The sequence below is a fragment of the Mus pahari genome, chromosome 11, assembly GCF_900095145.1.
Source record: "Mus pahari chromosome 11, PAHARI_EIJ_v1.1, whole genome shotgun sequence".
Lineage (NCBI taxonomy): Eukaryota > Metazoa > Chordata > Mammalia > Rodentia > Muridae > Mus > Mus pahari.
This window is the reverse complement of record NC_034600.1, coordinates 36,401,153-36,417,781: the sequence shown is the minus strand read 5'-3', so window position 1 is coordinate 36,417,781 and position 16,629 is coordinate 36,401,153. Positions and strand designations below refer to the sequence as shown.

Genomic DNA, 16,629 nt, shown 5'->3' with positions numbered 1-16,629 from the left:
TAGCTGCATATGTAGCAGAAGATGGTCTAGTCAGCCATCATTGGGAAGAGAGGCCCCTTGGTCTTGCAAACTTTATAAGCCCCAGTACAGGGGAACACCAGGGCCAAGAAGTGGGAGTGGGTGGGTAGGTTAACATTGGGGGGAGGGTATAGGGGACTTTGGGGATAGCATTAAAATGTAAATGAAGTAAATACCTAATAAAAATTGGGAAAAAAAAAGAACCTCCTTGTAAAACCAGATACAATGAAACTAATAGAGAAGAAAGCGGGGAAGAGCCTGGAGCACATGAAATACATTTTAGGGAAAAGAATTTTAGTTGTTTCCTCTTCTGGAGTTAGCCGCATTTTAGAATAACTTTTCCATAGGAATTGGTATGCTGTCTAAATAGGTGATATAGGTAGGGTAGCTCCTTTTGATCTCTTTTATGTATTTCTTAAATTAGTTTATTAAGTATAAGACTTCTTTGTGGATTTCCATACATTTTCTGAACAGATAAAACCATCCAAGAAGCCCAGGTCATTAAAGGAAAACATACTGCCAAACTTGGACTACCTGCATACAAGTTGTGGGTAATGGCAGCTCCTGAAATTCCTGAAATTATACAGACAATTGGCACTGCTTTCGGCTGCCAATCAGAATTGCTTGGTAAAATCACATGCCAGAGATGCCACTTGACTTGGTCTCCGTAGATAAATCAACCTGAAGTTGTGTTCAAAGCTTCCTCCCTGGCAGACCTGCATACTACTAAAGTGTTTCTATGGACGTTTCTTTGGAAGAACTGTCTCAACAGGCTCACTTAGCTGTGGAACTTCTGTGTGCAACAAAATTACTTACCAGTCAGAGAAGATGAATTCATTTGTGAAATAGTGAAGTATATTATAGGGTGACCAACTATTTTCTTACTGGGTTTGATGCCTACCTACTCCACTGAAGGAAATATATATCTGCTATTGTGAACCTCATCAATAGTCTATACCTATAGGATTGAAGACCATCACAAGGAAACTATTGTTATGGTTTTGTTAAGTAGATATGAAGTGTCTATCAATCTGTTTTCTAAATAATTATATAACTACTATATAACCACATAACTAACACACATACACACACACACACACACACACACACACATATATATATATATATATATATATATATATAGAGAGAGAGAGAGAGAGAGAGAGAGAGAGAGAGAAAGAATAGGGATGTTTTTCAACTCTTGTATGAAGCTGTGTTTTGTAATGGTCAGAATTAACTGAAGAAATGCATAACTTGTTAAGGTACAGAGTCAAAGGCTGTTATAAGCCCAGGCATAAATAGAACATCACTAAAAGCCACTCCAAGGCACAGAGAACATTGTGAAATGGAGAGGAAATATGAGTGGAAATTGGCTTCCTAACAGGACAAAGATGTTACATTCTAGAACTCACAGCAGCAATGATTCCTGCACAAGATTTCTAAAAGATGTCAACACCTTTTCACGAATCATGGAGGAGGCAAGCATGGCTCTCCTTTCCCTCAAGATTCCTATGCTGATAATGGTTAATGACAGTTAAGAGACATTTCCTCAGTGATCTAGCCACTGTCAATAAATATACACATACCCCTGTAAATAGCACACATGCTCTTGTAAATAACTCCCCTAAAACCCATTTGGTCACAAGATTAACTAACAAAACAAATAGATGAGAGAAAACTGGGATGGAGAGGAGGAAGAGAATGGGGCGGGAAGAAAAAGAAGGTAACAAGAGTGACATGATTAAACTTTTTACGTACATGTACGAAAATGTAATGAAACCCAATATTGTGTAAGTATGTGTATTAATATCTGTTAACAAAAACCTTTCTAAAAACGGTAGGTAGTACTGCTGATTATTTCTCAGGAAAAGCATAATATCAGTCTACTGTCAGAACACACTCAGAACATTGTAGGTACAGGGAAAGCTGGGCTTATTATGATACATCATGTATGAGGAAGATGTTAACGAGATGCTTCTATGAGGAGGACACTTGGTAATTAATTTTTAAGTACTCATCTTGTGCACTGAGGTAAAATAGTAAGCTAAGTATCAACAAGAATGAAAGATTTGAGTTTCCAGTAAATAATCGTAGAACCACAGCAGTAAATTTTCAGGCCTATGGGGATTGTGTAGAATCTGTAGAGTCTTTTGGTAGGATGGCTGATTTTTACTGTATTAATTCTGCCAATCCATGAGTAATAGAGATCTCTCCATTTTCTGAGAACCTCTTCAATTTCTTTCTTGAGAGGCTTGAAGTTATTGAAGTTATTGTCATACATACCTTTCATATATTTGTTTAAAGTGACTTTTTCTTTTTCTTTTTTTTCTTTCTTTTTTTTTTTTTTTTTTTTTTTTTTTGTGTGTGTGTGTGTGTGTGTGTGTGGCTATCCAGATCAACGGTAGGCCCCAAGGCCTGGCACTATTATTTATATTATGGTGTGCTTACAAACAGGAGCCTAGCCCTCTGAGAGGTCCAACAAGCAGCTGGAAGAGTCAGATGCATATATTTACACCCACCCAATGGATAGAACCTGGTGACCTCTGTGGTTGAATTAGGGAAAAGCTGTAAGAAGCTGAGGAGGAAGGTGACCCTATAAGAAGACCAGCAGTGTCAACTAACCTGGACCCCAAAGATTGCTCTGATGCTGAGCTACCAACCAGGCAATATACTGCAGCTGTTATAAGGCCCCCAACACATAAATAGCAGAGAAATGCTGGGTCTTGACTCAAAAGACTTGAGGGCCCAGGGAGTGGCTCTGGTGGTGAGGTCTGGTAGGGTGGGGGTGCAGTAGGGACATTCTCTTGGAGATGGTGGGCGAGGAGGTATGGGATGTGAAACATTCAGAGAGTAGACAGGGAGGAGGATAAAATTTGCACTGTAAAAATGTTTAAATAATAAAAAATATATATACAAATGTTTAAGTGTGAAGAAATGGATACTAATAAAATTGATTTAAAATATTAAAAAAGAAGTAGCATCAGAAGCACTTTTCCCAGCTCCTTCCATTCTTATTGATTTAAAATTTTTGTTACTTCATGGATCATAATTTAATAAGCCCCATAGAATACTCTTTGTTTATATCCAAGGCATTTGCTGTTTTAAAAGATGGGTAGTTGCATTACACTAAAGACAAGTAACTTTTCTGCTATATATGTTTATTTGAATTTGTAGAGGACATAGGTTTTAAAATCCTGAAGATAAAAAGGTATTTTGCAACATTTAAATTAGACACCAGCATATATTAAAGAATCATTTAATATTCTTGCAAAAATTAACAATGATCTACTTTAACTGTGGATGTTTTCCATCCACAGAAGTGCATGTTATTTTTATTTTCAATCTTCACATTTTCCTGTGTTCTACAAGATTCTTATTTCAGGACTAAGAAATTTAAAAGCAAGAAAGATGCTTACGTAGCTGAAGAAATGACTGCTTGTGCCATTTGTGGAGGTTATGGTGACAAACAAGCACAAAAGCACCATGAAGGTATATTCGTTAGATAGTAGCTCATGATTGGGGTCCAATTTGCTCTGGAGCAGATAACTGATGCAAGTGCTTCTAAAAGTGGCTCCCAGAAAGGATGGTCGCAATTCAGTTATGCAGGTAGTCTTGTTCTTATTGTCTTAAATGAAAACCTGTAGCCTTAGGAGTCACTAAGATTTATACCCAGGGATAAAATAATTTTATGCCCTTTAGTTGATTATCCAATACCAAGTGGTCAGACCTCAAATCATATACGTAAGACAACAGTAAACCAACTCAGTAGGTTGTGTCTTTATATTTATATATACATTCATATAAATGTAACAATAGCAAACAAAGCAAAAGAAGACATGAAACTGAGAGGGAGGAAGAGATTTGAGGAATTGGGGAGAGGAAAGTGAAGAAGGGATTTGACATAATTATATTTTAACTAAAAATAAATAAATTATTAAGAAAAATTACTATGTCCACTGAAGGGATTTTAAAAAGTCCAGGAAACAAGTAATTTTTAAGAATCAACAATTCACTATAATAGCTACTACCTTCTTATAAACTCTTATTTTTATCAAAAAACATTTGAATTAAGAAATATTAAATGTGGTTGAAATTTATCAATTCCATAATGAAAATTCTATTCTGTGATCCAGAATTCTCCCCAAGAGAACTCGACAAATATTTAAGTGACATGGTATGGTAGCATTGCATTCTGTGTAGTGTAATCTGGGTGTATATTTTAAGGGATGAGTTTATCATAACATTAAAATAATTGAAATTTTATGGTTGTGAGCCTAGCCTTTAACGGCTGAGCCATCTCTCCAGCCAAGACAAAAAGGCCACCAACAGATTGGGAAAGAATTTTTACCAATCCTAAATCTGATAGAGGACTAATATCCATTATATACAAAGAGCTCAAGAAACTGGACTCCAGAAACTCAAAAAACCCCATTAAAAAATGGGGTACAGAGCTAAATAAAGAATTCTCAACTGAAGAATATCGAATGGTTGAGAAACACCTGAAAAAATGTTCAACATCCTTAGCCATCAGGGAAATGCAAATCAAAACAACCCTGAGATTCCATCTCACACCAGTCAGAATGGCTAAGATTAAAAATTCAGGTGACAGCAGATGCTGGCGAGGTTGTGGAGAAATAGGAACACTCCTCCATTGCTGGTGGGATTGCAAGCTTGTACAACCACTCTGGAAATCAGTCTGGCGGTTCCTCAGAAAATTGGACATAGTACTACCGGAGGACCCAGCAATACCTCTTCTGGGCATATACCCAGAAGATCTTCCAACTGGTAATAAGGACACATGCTCCACTATGTTCATAGCAGCCTTATTTATAATAGCCAGAAGCTGGAAAGAACCCAGATGTCCCTCAATAGAGGAATGGATACAGAAACTGTGGTACATTTACACAATGGAGTACTACTCAGCTATTAAAAACAATGAATTTATGAAATTCTTGGGCAAATAGATGTATCTGGAGGATATCATCCTTAGTGAGGTAAGCCAATCACAAAAGAAGTCACTAGATATGCACTCACTGATAAGCGGATATTAGCCCAGAAACTTAGAATACCCAAGATACATTATGCAAAACAGAAGAAAACCAAGAAGGATGACCACTGGGTGGATACTTCATTCCTCCTTAGAATAAGGAACAAAATACTCATGAAAGGATATAGGTACAGAGTCAAAATTTAGAGCTAAGATTAAAGGATGGACTATCCAGAGACTACCCCATTCGGGAGTCCATCCCATCATCAGCCACCAAACCTAGATACTAATGCTCATGCCAGCAAGATTCTGCTGAAGGGACCCTGATATTGCGGACTCTTGTGAGGCTATGACAGTGCCTGGCAAACACAGAAGTGGATGCTCACAGCCAGCTATTGGATGGAACACAGGGTCCCCAATGGAGGAACTAGAGAAAGTACCCAAGGACCTGAAGGGGGCTGCAACCCTGTAGGTGGAAAAACAATATGAACTAACCAGTACCCCCTGAGCTCGTGTCTCTAGCTGCATATGTAGCAGAAGATGGCCTAATCAGCCATCATTGGGAAGAGAGGCCCCTTGGTCTTGTAAACTTTATAGGACCCAGCACAGGGCAAGGCCTGGGCCAAGTAGTGGGAGTGGGTGGGTAGGGGAGCAGAGGTGGGGGGAGGGGTATAGGAAACTTTTGGGATAGCATTTGAAATGTAAATAAAGAAAATAATAAAAAATAAAACAAAAAGAAAAAAAAAGAGATGTATAAAAAATAATTGAAATTGTACAAGATACTTTATTTGTAAAATATAACCTTGTTTCATTGTATTATTATGGCTGAAATGATTTAAGTAAAACTGTGACTGGTAGCTTCTATGATTTTAAACTGATATTCACGTGTTCCTTTGTAGCTCTGCTTGTTGTATAATTGTCACCACAGCATATATAAGGAAGTGTTCTATATGTTTTTAGTAATATGCCAGATGCATGGAGTTTTTTGTTTGTTTGCTTGCTTGCTTGTTTGTTTGTTTTTGAGACGGGGTTTCTCTGTGTAGCCCTGGCTGTCCTGGAACTCACTCTGTAGACCATGCTGGCCTTGAACTCAGAAATCTGCCTATCTCCGCTTCCCAAGTGCTGGGATTGAAGGACTGGCACCACCACTGCCTGACCAGATGCATGTTCTTATAATCCTACATTCTTAGTATGATCCTCTCATTCACTAATTAGTTATATAAATAACTAAATTATATAATTGAAATGGTCTTTGGGGGGAAAATGCAAAGATCCTTGCAGCTATCGTTCTAAAAGTTAAAAGTGAAAGTGGTTCTCCTTATGGATATCAAGGTGGTTGGTAATTAGAATACACAACAGTTTAAACTCTGGTTGTCTCCTGCTTGACTGCTAAACAGTAGACACTCCACCTAAGAATGTGATGAGCAAAATCCCACTGAACAGTCAGAATTTTTTAACTTTGTATTGCTAGTTATCTTTATTTTACTTAGTCTAATATAAAGAATGACTAAGTTGGGATTCATTTAAATTTAACCACCCAATAAATGAGAACTACATAATAACGTAGACATACACAATGAGTCACAAGCAGTTCAGAGATACATCCAAGAAGTAGAGTAACACAAATATGTACGAAAACACTATTTTGTTCCACAATTTGTTTTTCTACTTCATATTCTATGGAAAATACATATGCCCAGTGTTATCACTGTGCCTTCAGATTAAATAGAAATCACAACTTCTGTCTTAACATTTCCCAAGAAATAACTGAGAGCAACTTAGGAGCTGGAGAGTCTAATATTTCATGGTATACTTGAATCTCAGCTTTATAGTAAGTTACAGAACAGCAATGGAAATTACATTGAAGTATACTATCAGTTCTCAAATACTATCTTCTAAATTAGGCTGGGTCAAGAGGTGCATACCTAATAGATATTTTCATAAATACTTATTTCTAACAAAGAAATAGTTCATGTGCTTCATCAGATGAACTTCATCAGATAATATCCATGGATATTGTAAGGCAGAGAGATAAATCTGAAAATGAAGACTCCAATCAACTGTATCCAGCTGATTTTCTCATTTTACATGATGTCTCTTCTTTGACGTAGAGATGGCTGGGAATTGAAGAAGGTAATAAAAAATTAATCTTCTGTATTTCCCCTTTTTAATTAAAGTATGATATCAATTGCAATAGACACAGTTGTTCTTTGTCTACCCCCCAGTTCAAATGTACAGAATGCTCTTTACAGAGTTCAACTGCCACATTCATCTTTTTTATTTTAAAGAAGAAGGCACGATATTGCTGTGAAATGCCTCAATTAATAGGACTATATGTTCTGGTTATATTTTTATGAGCTTCCAATAAAGGTTCAAAAACAATATCAGATCTGTATAAGTCTTACCATAATAAATGTATTTCTATTGAAGTGTTAAGCTAAATGAGAATGTTAAACCTTTTAAATTTAATAAAAAAATGTGTTGAAGATCTGATTTTAAAAACATAGATAATTGAGTGAAGCATTCCATAATAAAATATATTACAACATCTTGGTCTGGACTAAAAATAAATGGTATAGGAGTTCTATCTCAATGAAACACAATAAGACAAATTATGACTATTGGAAAATAAAAAATATAGAAATTGAAAATGTTCTAAATTGAAACTTGTGTTCCTTATTACCTTTTTGGGGGAAGTGTAAATTTTTCTCCAAATACACTAGTTCACAAGGTATGATCAAGAGCTTTTCACAATGATTTCAGTCATAATTTTACATTCTATCTCTCATTATGGACTCTATGGTCCACCCAAAATTTACCTCCAGGATCCATGCCCTGGGAAAGTACTATATGAATTCTTCACTGGTATTTGTCACTTTACTTTTACAGCTTTTCCTCTGCAGTTTTGGGGTTCTCTGATATTGTAAGGTTGCACATTGCTGCACCATGATTACATCTTTCTATCTTTACAGTTTCATTTGCATACTTGACAAGTTTAGTAAGGGAGGCTATATGTACAATGCTTAGTGTACAAATTTTGATGTGAAATAGACTTGTATTCACTAAGTCTGTGAGGTGCTACATAAAGGCTTTTAATTAATCTGTTTTGCTAATTGTGTCTTAAACTTTTCCTTTTCAAGAAGAGAAAATAAGTAATATCTTAAGATTTGAAATGATGATCATAATCATTGTGAAATACTTAGGCATTTTACAGTGCTCACTTAGTTATGTCAGCTTTCATCATTATTACTAATAATCACTAAGATATTTTGGATCATTTGTGCATCAGAAGAGTAAATAATTCTACATTACTAAGCCAAAGAGGTTAATACACAGAATATGCTAATGTTGTCTGGCATGATTCCATTTTTTGTAAAAGCATCTATTTTTTTTTTTTTGCATTGCCTCACCTTGCCTTGCCCCCCATACCCTCCTCTCCCCTAACCTCCTGTTACCTTCTCTATCTTATTTTTCTGTCCACCTTCTATACAAAACCTGCCCTTTCTATTTATCCCCTTCTCTTTCCTCTATATCTTCCTCCTCTCTCCTCTCTCCTCACCTCTCCCAACCTCTCCTTCTTTTCCTTTCCCTCCAACCTGCATAAATGTTTAGAATATATCACAAAGAAAGAAAAAAACACAAACTTTTTCTCTGAGAAGCAAGGAAGTATCAGCTAGTAGCCACACTTATTTTCTTTTAACTGTGTGTTTCTGTTCTTCCAATGATTGATTACTATCTATAAAATAAAGATAAGTAAAAATAATATCCTCCTCTTAAAATTAGAACTTGATAACTCAAGAGTGTTTTTATGAAAAGCCTTATTTTCCTTGACTGTGTTGAAAGAAGCCAAGTATGCTGATTTTAAAGGAGCTCACAGGCTTCTCATTTTGATTCATTTGAAAATATCTAGTGCATCAGCTAAAGGGTTCAACATGTACAAGGTAGATATTTTATCACCATGTAAACTAAATTTCTTTTTATCAAAAAGCTGCATAATCCTCAATTGTCTCAGCCAATTTACAGATAATAGATTATTATCAATTTCTCTTTGTTCTTCAGCCTTGTTTCAGTTGTTATCAGCTCTAGCCGTGGCAGCCTCGTGGTGAGAAGGTTATTCTCCCCACAGCACATCCTCTTACCACTCAGCAATTGAAAGCTTCCATCTGTCCCCATTACCATTACTACTGAAAATACAGACTCCTCCTTGAGTCAGTAACCCACTCACAGCACATCTCTTTACCTCTCTGTTTCTTGTTAAAACAACCAATTGAGACATAGCCATAGTTATGTTGTCTTCAGTATTTTTTAATCAAACAGAGATAATAGTTCTCTTAATATTTTTATAGACAGCTTTACTCATGCATGAATGCTAAACTCTATCAATGTCTGTAACACACTAGATGAAGCCACTGTCTGCCTTCTGATAAAAGCATTCAGCTTCTAAAACATATTCTACTTCAGTAGTGAGAGTCTAATGCAGAGGCCTCTTTAGATTACTTAGATATCAAAAATCAACTTAAAAATATCCACCAATGAGCCCTAAAAGCCGATAGTGCACATGAAACTTTTCTGTGTGTTTGCCATTTAAAAAGTGTCATCTTTTTCACCAAAATAATGATTAATCCTCTAAGAAATGATCCCATCAGCTATGGGATTCCATATTTTCATCAAAGAGTTCATATATGTTCTTTTAGCCATGTTCTCAGGAACCCAAAATACCCATTATTCTGCTGCAGGATTTGTCAGCTCAGACATTACTTGCCAGCACTCCGACTGCCATGACTTGCATTAGGAAGGTTGTCTGTTGTTCCTTTCTTGTTCCTCTACTGAGCAGTTTTGGAAGTACAGGAAAGCTCTGCCTGTACTTTTAAAATTACTTTTAGTAAATTACTTTTACTTTTAAAATGGTTAGAATATTTTGGATCAAATACTTAGGCCAGAGGGTTTCTAAGAGGACTGCCTGCTATCATCTAGTATTTAACTTGTGGTGAGTCTAACTTATCTAGTGGAGAGCCATGACCTCCAGAGGCGTCATAAGGTGAAGAGTTGTAAAACTAATAAAGTTAGTACATTATACTCGACTCAAAACTGTTATGAGTTCTTAAGTTTTTAAATGGGACAAGAGGGTGGCACAGTTCTAAGGGTGCTAGTGTGTGCTTCAAGAAGCAACACATTGAATAGAAAAATTTTTAAGGGTTAACATGTGTGAGCAATCTACCTTGGAGGAACATCCAAAAGAAAGACAGTCATATGAGATCTCCCAGGGAAGAAGATTTGTGTTTCTAAAGCCATATATTGTGATCTCTCTCATTTCATTTGTGGGAGATGAAATGTCATATTTACTTTTTTATTTTTATTTTTTCCAAAGAGGACAATTTGGTAAGTACTACTGCTTCATTAATTAACACTGTTGAAAATATTTTTACCTTCTCTATAGTTATAACATTTAAGGACATCTTCACTGTATTCTGTACATATCCATTATATTGTAATTCTAGATGGGCAGTAAAATAAAATATATAAAGAAGCACTTGATACTAATTACTAACAACGCACTCTAGAATACTCGAGTGTGCTAATATAGCCCTATTTGTTATATGAAATCAATGAAGTCTGTGGGAACTTACGAATATTAATCACTTCTTCATAAAAATTATCCAGGATCCCCTAAACTCCTTCATTTGTGCCACTGCTCAAGTAATATCCAAGGCCAAAAGAACCAAAACAAACAACAAAGAAATAAACAAACAAAACCTAAAAAACCAAAACCAAAAACCAAAAAGCCCTCTCACAATGGCTAATGGCATCACTATTCTACAGCTATAAATAATTGGAAAACAGATGTCTAGACTCATGTACTTAACTTGAAGTGTCTGTGGAATAGGAGAAGAGACCTCATGGAAGAATACGTGTGAATAAAAAGAGGGAGATATTACTAGCTTGGACTGGTTTAAACAGGTATGGGGTTGGAGACATCATGGGTGTCACCCAAAACAAAACAAAAAAATTATGACAAAGCCATAGGGAAATGCACTGCTTTACATACAAATTTAAAATAATATTAAGAAGAAAAAGACAGGGTTTCTACATGTAGCCTTTGCTGTCCATGATCGATCGATTCCCCTCACCCTCACCCATCTCTCTCTCTCTCTCTCTCTCTCTCTCTCTCTCTCTCTCATGCATGATATTTTAAAAATATTTATTGATTTATTTTATATATATGAGTACACTGTCATTGTCTTCAGACACAGCAGAAGAGGGTATTGGATACCATTACAGATGGTTGAGAGCTATCATATGGTTGGTAGGAATTAAAATCAGGACCTTTGGAAGAACAACCAATGCTCTTAAACTTTGCTCTATCTCTCCAGCCCCCCGGAACTCTCTTGGTAGACCAGGTTGACCACAAACTCAGAGATCTGGCTGTCTCTGCTTCCCAATTGTTGTGATTGAAGTAGTATACCGCTATATTCAGTTCTTTTTTATTTTTATTTTGATATAATTACAGCTTCATATTCAATAGTAAAAAATGCAAAGAATTACCATCTTTTGCTATGTCAATATTTAGCCATTATCAATATCACAACCAAAATTTAACACTGCAACATATTTTGGCCAGTTCATAATTCATTATTTCTATGCACTCCTGTGAGTTTATGAAAATCAGTTTTTATTTTATCACATATGTCCCTCACATAGCCACCACTATATTCAAGATATACACATAAAGCAATTGAGCATACAGGTTTTAGGAACTTCTTTCACTCAGTATATCCCCTTAGATATTCATTGAAATTATTATGTACATCAGTACCTTGTTTCTTCATAGCTGAGTAGTGTTTATACACATATAAATACTATATATGTAGTAAATGAATTTATATGCATTATCATAGTTTTTAAATTATTTACTTGTTGAAGGACATAGAGATGGCTTAAAGTTTTCAGCTGTCAAAAATAAAATTGCTGTAAACACCAATGAACATATTTTGTGCACACATACATTTGTACTTCTTTGGGATAATTTAAAGTAATAGGATAAACTAGACTGGAGGGAAGCTCAGTCTGCTATGTTTATACGTTATACTATTCCATTTACGAAACATTTTCCCAAAGATAAAACTTGGTACAGTAAATACGTTGTTGCTAGTGAACTGGGTGGGTCGAGAGACTTGGCTATAAGTTGGTAATAAGGAGTATTTTGGTGTGAGGGAAATATTATATATGTTAGTCATGATGTAAACCATATTACTGTGTATGCTTACTGTAACCAACGGAAAATACACTGCAAAGGTATATTTTACTCTAGACATGTAGATGGCCATACTAAAACTCAAAAGTCACAAAATAAACACAGGTGCCATGAATCTGGAAAAAAATAGCTTGTAGGAAAGCTGAATGATGTGTTTGTGTGTGTGTGTGTGTGTGTGTGTGTATGCTTTATGTGTGTGCCTATGATAAAAGAAGATGAGGAGAACGCGTAATCTGAATGGAATGTGGTGTCTATGTGTGTGTGTAAAATTGTCTGTGAATAAGCTTAACAAATGAAAGAACTAAGGTTGGGTGAGGGTACCACCTTTACTAATTTTATTTGCACTGTGCACGCTATTAGAGAGAGGCACAATGACACATACCTGACTTGTTTTATGTGCATTTAACAGCATCCTCTAATTCTCCTCTCCTTACATTTATTGTTAAGGTAATAAAAGATAAAAGTTTGAAATTTCTCATGCCTTTAATTAACTATTCACTAATATCTCTTCCTAATATCAGTGAAATATTTAAAGATTGCTAACATAATAAGAACCTCCCTTTTTCTATAGCAAATTATTTTATCCCATGAGCAATTAGCTGAGCTTTAAAGTATTAGCATGCTTAAACTATTATAGTTCTTCATATGATAGAAAACCATGATTTTCTCTTCTTCACTTTGTATATCAAAATTCTAACCCTAAAACTCTCTGGTATTATATCTTTAGAAAAGAATAATTCCTTTACTTCTCTACCTTTGGCAGTTAAAGTAAGTGCTTTCTCTAGTTCATTTATTTTCATAGAAGTTTGTGAGAGCACTCAAGAGATTGTGAAGTCTTCTAGTGACATCCATTTGACCAGTCAATTCAGTGGGCTCATAGGCCTTGGGTTCCTCATCTGGATGGGAAGATTTTAGTCTCAATCTGAATGGTATCAGCTGACTCTACCATAGTACAAATTATGTGTAAATAAATGGAGTTTATATTATTCTTTTATGTGACCCAACACTTATTTTTTTCCAATACTGTATAATTTGCTGATGTCCTGGAGCTGAGGAAATGAGGTCTACATGGGAGACTAAGACCTTACCTCCTGACCTTATATTCTAGTTTCTGAAAGACAGTAACAAGTGAGTTCCAGGGTTTGCTCTAGCGCTTTGGTGCTAATAATCTAGAAGTTAAGAGAACAGAATATACACTTCAGTAAAGGTACCACTTAAAGGCAATCTATTGCTTAAACCAGGAAAGCATTGCTCAAGTTAAATGGAGAGATGGAAGACACAACAATATGCTTACTTCTTTCACAAAAACAACAAATAAATTTGAACTTATAGTTACTGTTTTTTTTTTCCCCGCATATTTCTCTTGCAAGAATTCAGTTAACAAGTCTCAATTAGAGATTGTCATTGGGTGGAAATTAATTTTGTATTCTCGAATGGTTCTTGTTACAAACAATTTCAATTTTTCCTTTTTGCATCTTGGCAGGTCATAGCTAAGTGTGCTTTACATAGAATCGATTATTGTTTACTTACTTTTGTCTGACATGATCTACCAAGTTATTGTCTGTTACCCCACCAGACAGTACCATCACTAAACTATGCATGACATTTGCAACTGCAACATCAGCTTAGGACTAAATGATGGTACTTTACCTGATATCTCATAGACAGAATATGACTCGGAGTTCAGGTTTATAAGCCAATTACGATCATGTGATTATTCTCCTCTTACAGTTTATAATTCCCATAACAACTTACATTGTGTAACAACAATCCTGACTCTAATCGGTAAATAACTGAATGGTAACATTTAGAACAAAAATGTTTCTCAAAACAAACTTCCCTCTGTTTTAACTTAAGAGGCCCCCTTCATATGCCTTCCTAGAAGAAAATAAAGCACGCTGATCATGAAGTAAAACTCACCCATATCAGCCGCTACTGGTGTGGTACACTGCTGTGCAGTGAGCTAACCAGATGCAGTAGCCTCGTTTTCCCCAAAAGAATCATGCAATGAATCCTGCTTACCACGCGTGAAACAGTTTCTATAAACAGAGAGTAACGGTGTCTTGACTTTTCTTCCTCTGAATGAGATTTTTAAAGATACTGTTCACTTGAAGTCATACTGTGGAAAACAAAAAGCTTTTCTTACAAGAGCAAGTTATTTTATGTTTGTATAATAAATCACAAGAAATGGAGGTGAAAACAAGAATTTAAACTGGCTGGTTTCTTTCTTTCTTTCTCTCTTTTCCTCCCTCCCTCCCTCCCTCCCTCCCCCTTCTCTCTCTCTCTCTCTCTCTCTCTCTCTCTCTCTCTCTCTCTCTCTCTCTCTCCTTTCTGTCTGTCTGTCTGTCTGTCTGTCTGTCTTTCTTTCTTTCTTTCTTTCTTTCTTTCTTTCTTTCTTTCTTTCTTTCTTTCTTTCTGTCTTTCNTCTGTCTGTCTGTCTGTCTGTCTGTCTTTCTTTCTTTCTTTCTTTCTTTCTTTCTTTCTTTCTTTCTTTCTTTCTTTCTTTCTGTCTTTCTTTCTGGCTCCTTGTTAGAGCTGCTCATTTGTGGTCAGCTTCTGCTCCATATGCACTTCTCAGCTCTGTGCACAGAACACTGTGCTGCTGTGTTCATAGTGCTATCAATGAGGAATTGAGTGGGCCAGGAATTCCTTTCATTCAGTGACAATATTAATAAACTTATTTTTATATAATTGCTGGCAATGACATTAATATTCTAAATAAACCTATCTTCAATAAATCAATAGCAAACCCATGGTTGTATGGATGACAATTCCTGGGGAACGTGGTACATCTACTTGACCATGGGCTGAGTAGAGCTATAATGATGGTTAGGGGGTTGGGGATGAATGAGGTCCAGGCCTAATTACAAATTATCCCAAGCTGCCTTGGTTCCTTAATAGCCATTTATTAGGCACCTCTGGGTGTGACATGACATCTTTGTGACTGTTAGGTAAAAATATAAAATTCGCATATAAAACACTATTTTCTGCCAGGCTTAGGGTAAGAATGCTGCCGGAGGGTTTGTGACACCTGGAGCCAAGAGTTCCCTGCTTTGCGGCCACTCCTCTACTTGTTTCCTCCAATGCATTTAGAAATCCTCTTGAGTTAGTGCTTTGTTTTGTTTCTGTAAAAACTATGTCAGAAAATAGAATTCTGGATAATCTCAATTTATGTTTCTCCCTAGTCATATTCATATTTAGTTCCAGAATAAACTATCTCTTATCCCCAGAGAAGTGAGAGGCTTGAGGGTTTTTTTCACTGATATTTGTTTTTTAATTGATTTAAATATACCTCTCAATTCAGTTTAAGCTATTACTAACTTAAATACTGTTACCAGGACAACTGCAAGTACTTTAGCAAGAAAAAAGAAGAAGAAGAAGAAGAAGAAAAGTATTCTTTTGTTGTTGTTGAAAAGTCTTAACACCAAAAATACACAATGAACTTCACCCATCATATTGCCTATACCTAGGGGAAAAAAAAAAACAAAAAAAAAAAAAAACAAAAAAACACGTGATTTGAGATCACTGAAACATGAGATATCTGTATAAGAACGTAAAATGTACTTTTAGTAAAAGGTGTTAAATGTGGAGATATTCTAATGAAATTAAAATTAGATCATATTTATAGGTAGAGACATAGTCAACTCAGTAGATTAATAACAGGTTACTAGGCTGCTTTGAGAGACCAAACTGTTGTGATTATGCCAACAATAGCTGAAGTTTTGTGTATATCAATGTAGTTGGTCTTAGAAACTCACCGATAACTTTTGGGTGCTTCTTGGTTTTTAATATATCAAAATATAAATAAGTGGTCTATGAGAGAAATGTTATTTACTTATAAAATAAAAACGAAATTTGTGCTATCAGTTGGAAGCTTAGTAGAACCAAGATTGAGCTCTGGGGAGCAGGAAAGAAATCTGGCAGGAGGTGACCCGTGCACTTCCGGCTCAGTATCCATCTTTCTGACTATGTATAGGATTTTGTGTTTGCCAAAATATGACAATTCTGAATCAATGTTTGAAAAATACAAAAATAATTCTCTCTATCCCGCCCTCTTTCTTCCTTCCTTTCAGTTTTCTATGTACATATAAATATGTGTGTGTGTGTGTGTGTGTGTGTGTGTGTATGTACAGATACATAGGACAGACATATATGTTTCTGTGTGTGTATGTATATAGATATATAGATATATAGATATATGGATATATGGATATAGATAGATAGATAGATATATAGATAGATAGATAGATAGATAGATAGATAGATAGATAGATAGATATATGGATATATGGATATATGGATATATGGATATATGGATATATGGATATATGGATATATGGATATATGGATATATGGATATATGGATATATGG

General features: G+C 35.6%; 1 long non-coding RNA gene across 1 annotated transcript in view; it reads right to left on the bottom strand.

The window, feature by feature from the left end:
* Positions 1 to 14,505, bottom strand: part of LOC110328760 — a 148,871-nt gene extending 134,366 nt beyond the window's left edge. Inside the window, exon 1 of the long non-coding RNA XR_002380882.1 lies at positions 14,178 to 14,505. This is a non-coding gene — a long non-coding RNA (uncharacterized LOC110328760). The remainder of the gene's footprint in view (positions 1 to 14,177) is intronic.
* Positions 14,506 to 16,629: the final 2,124 nt, after the last annotated feature.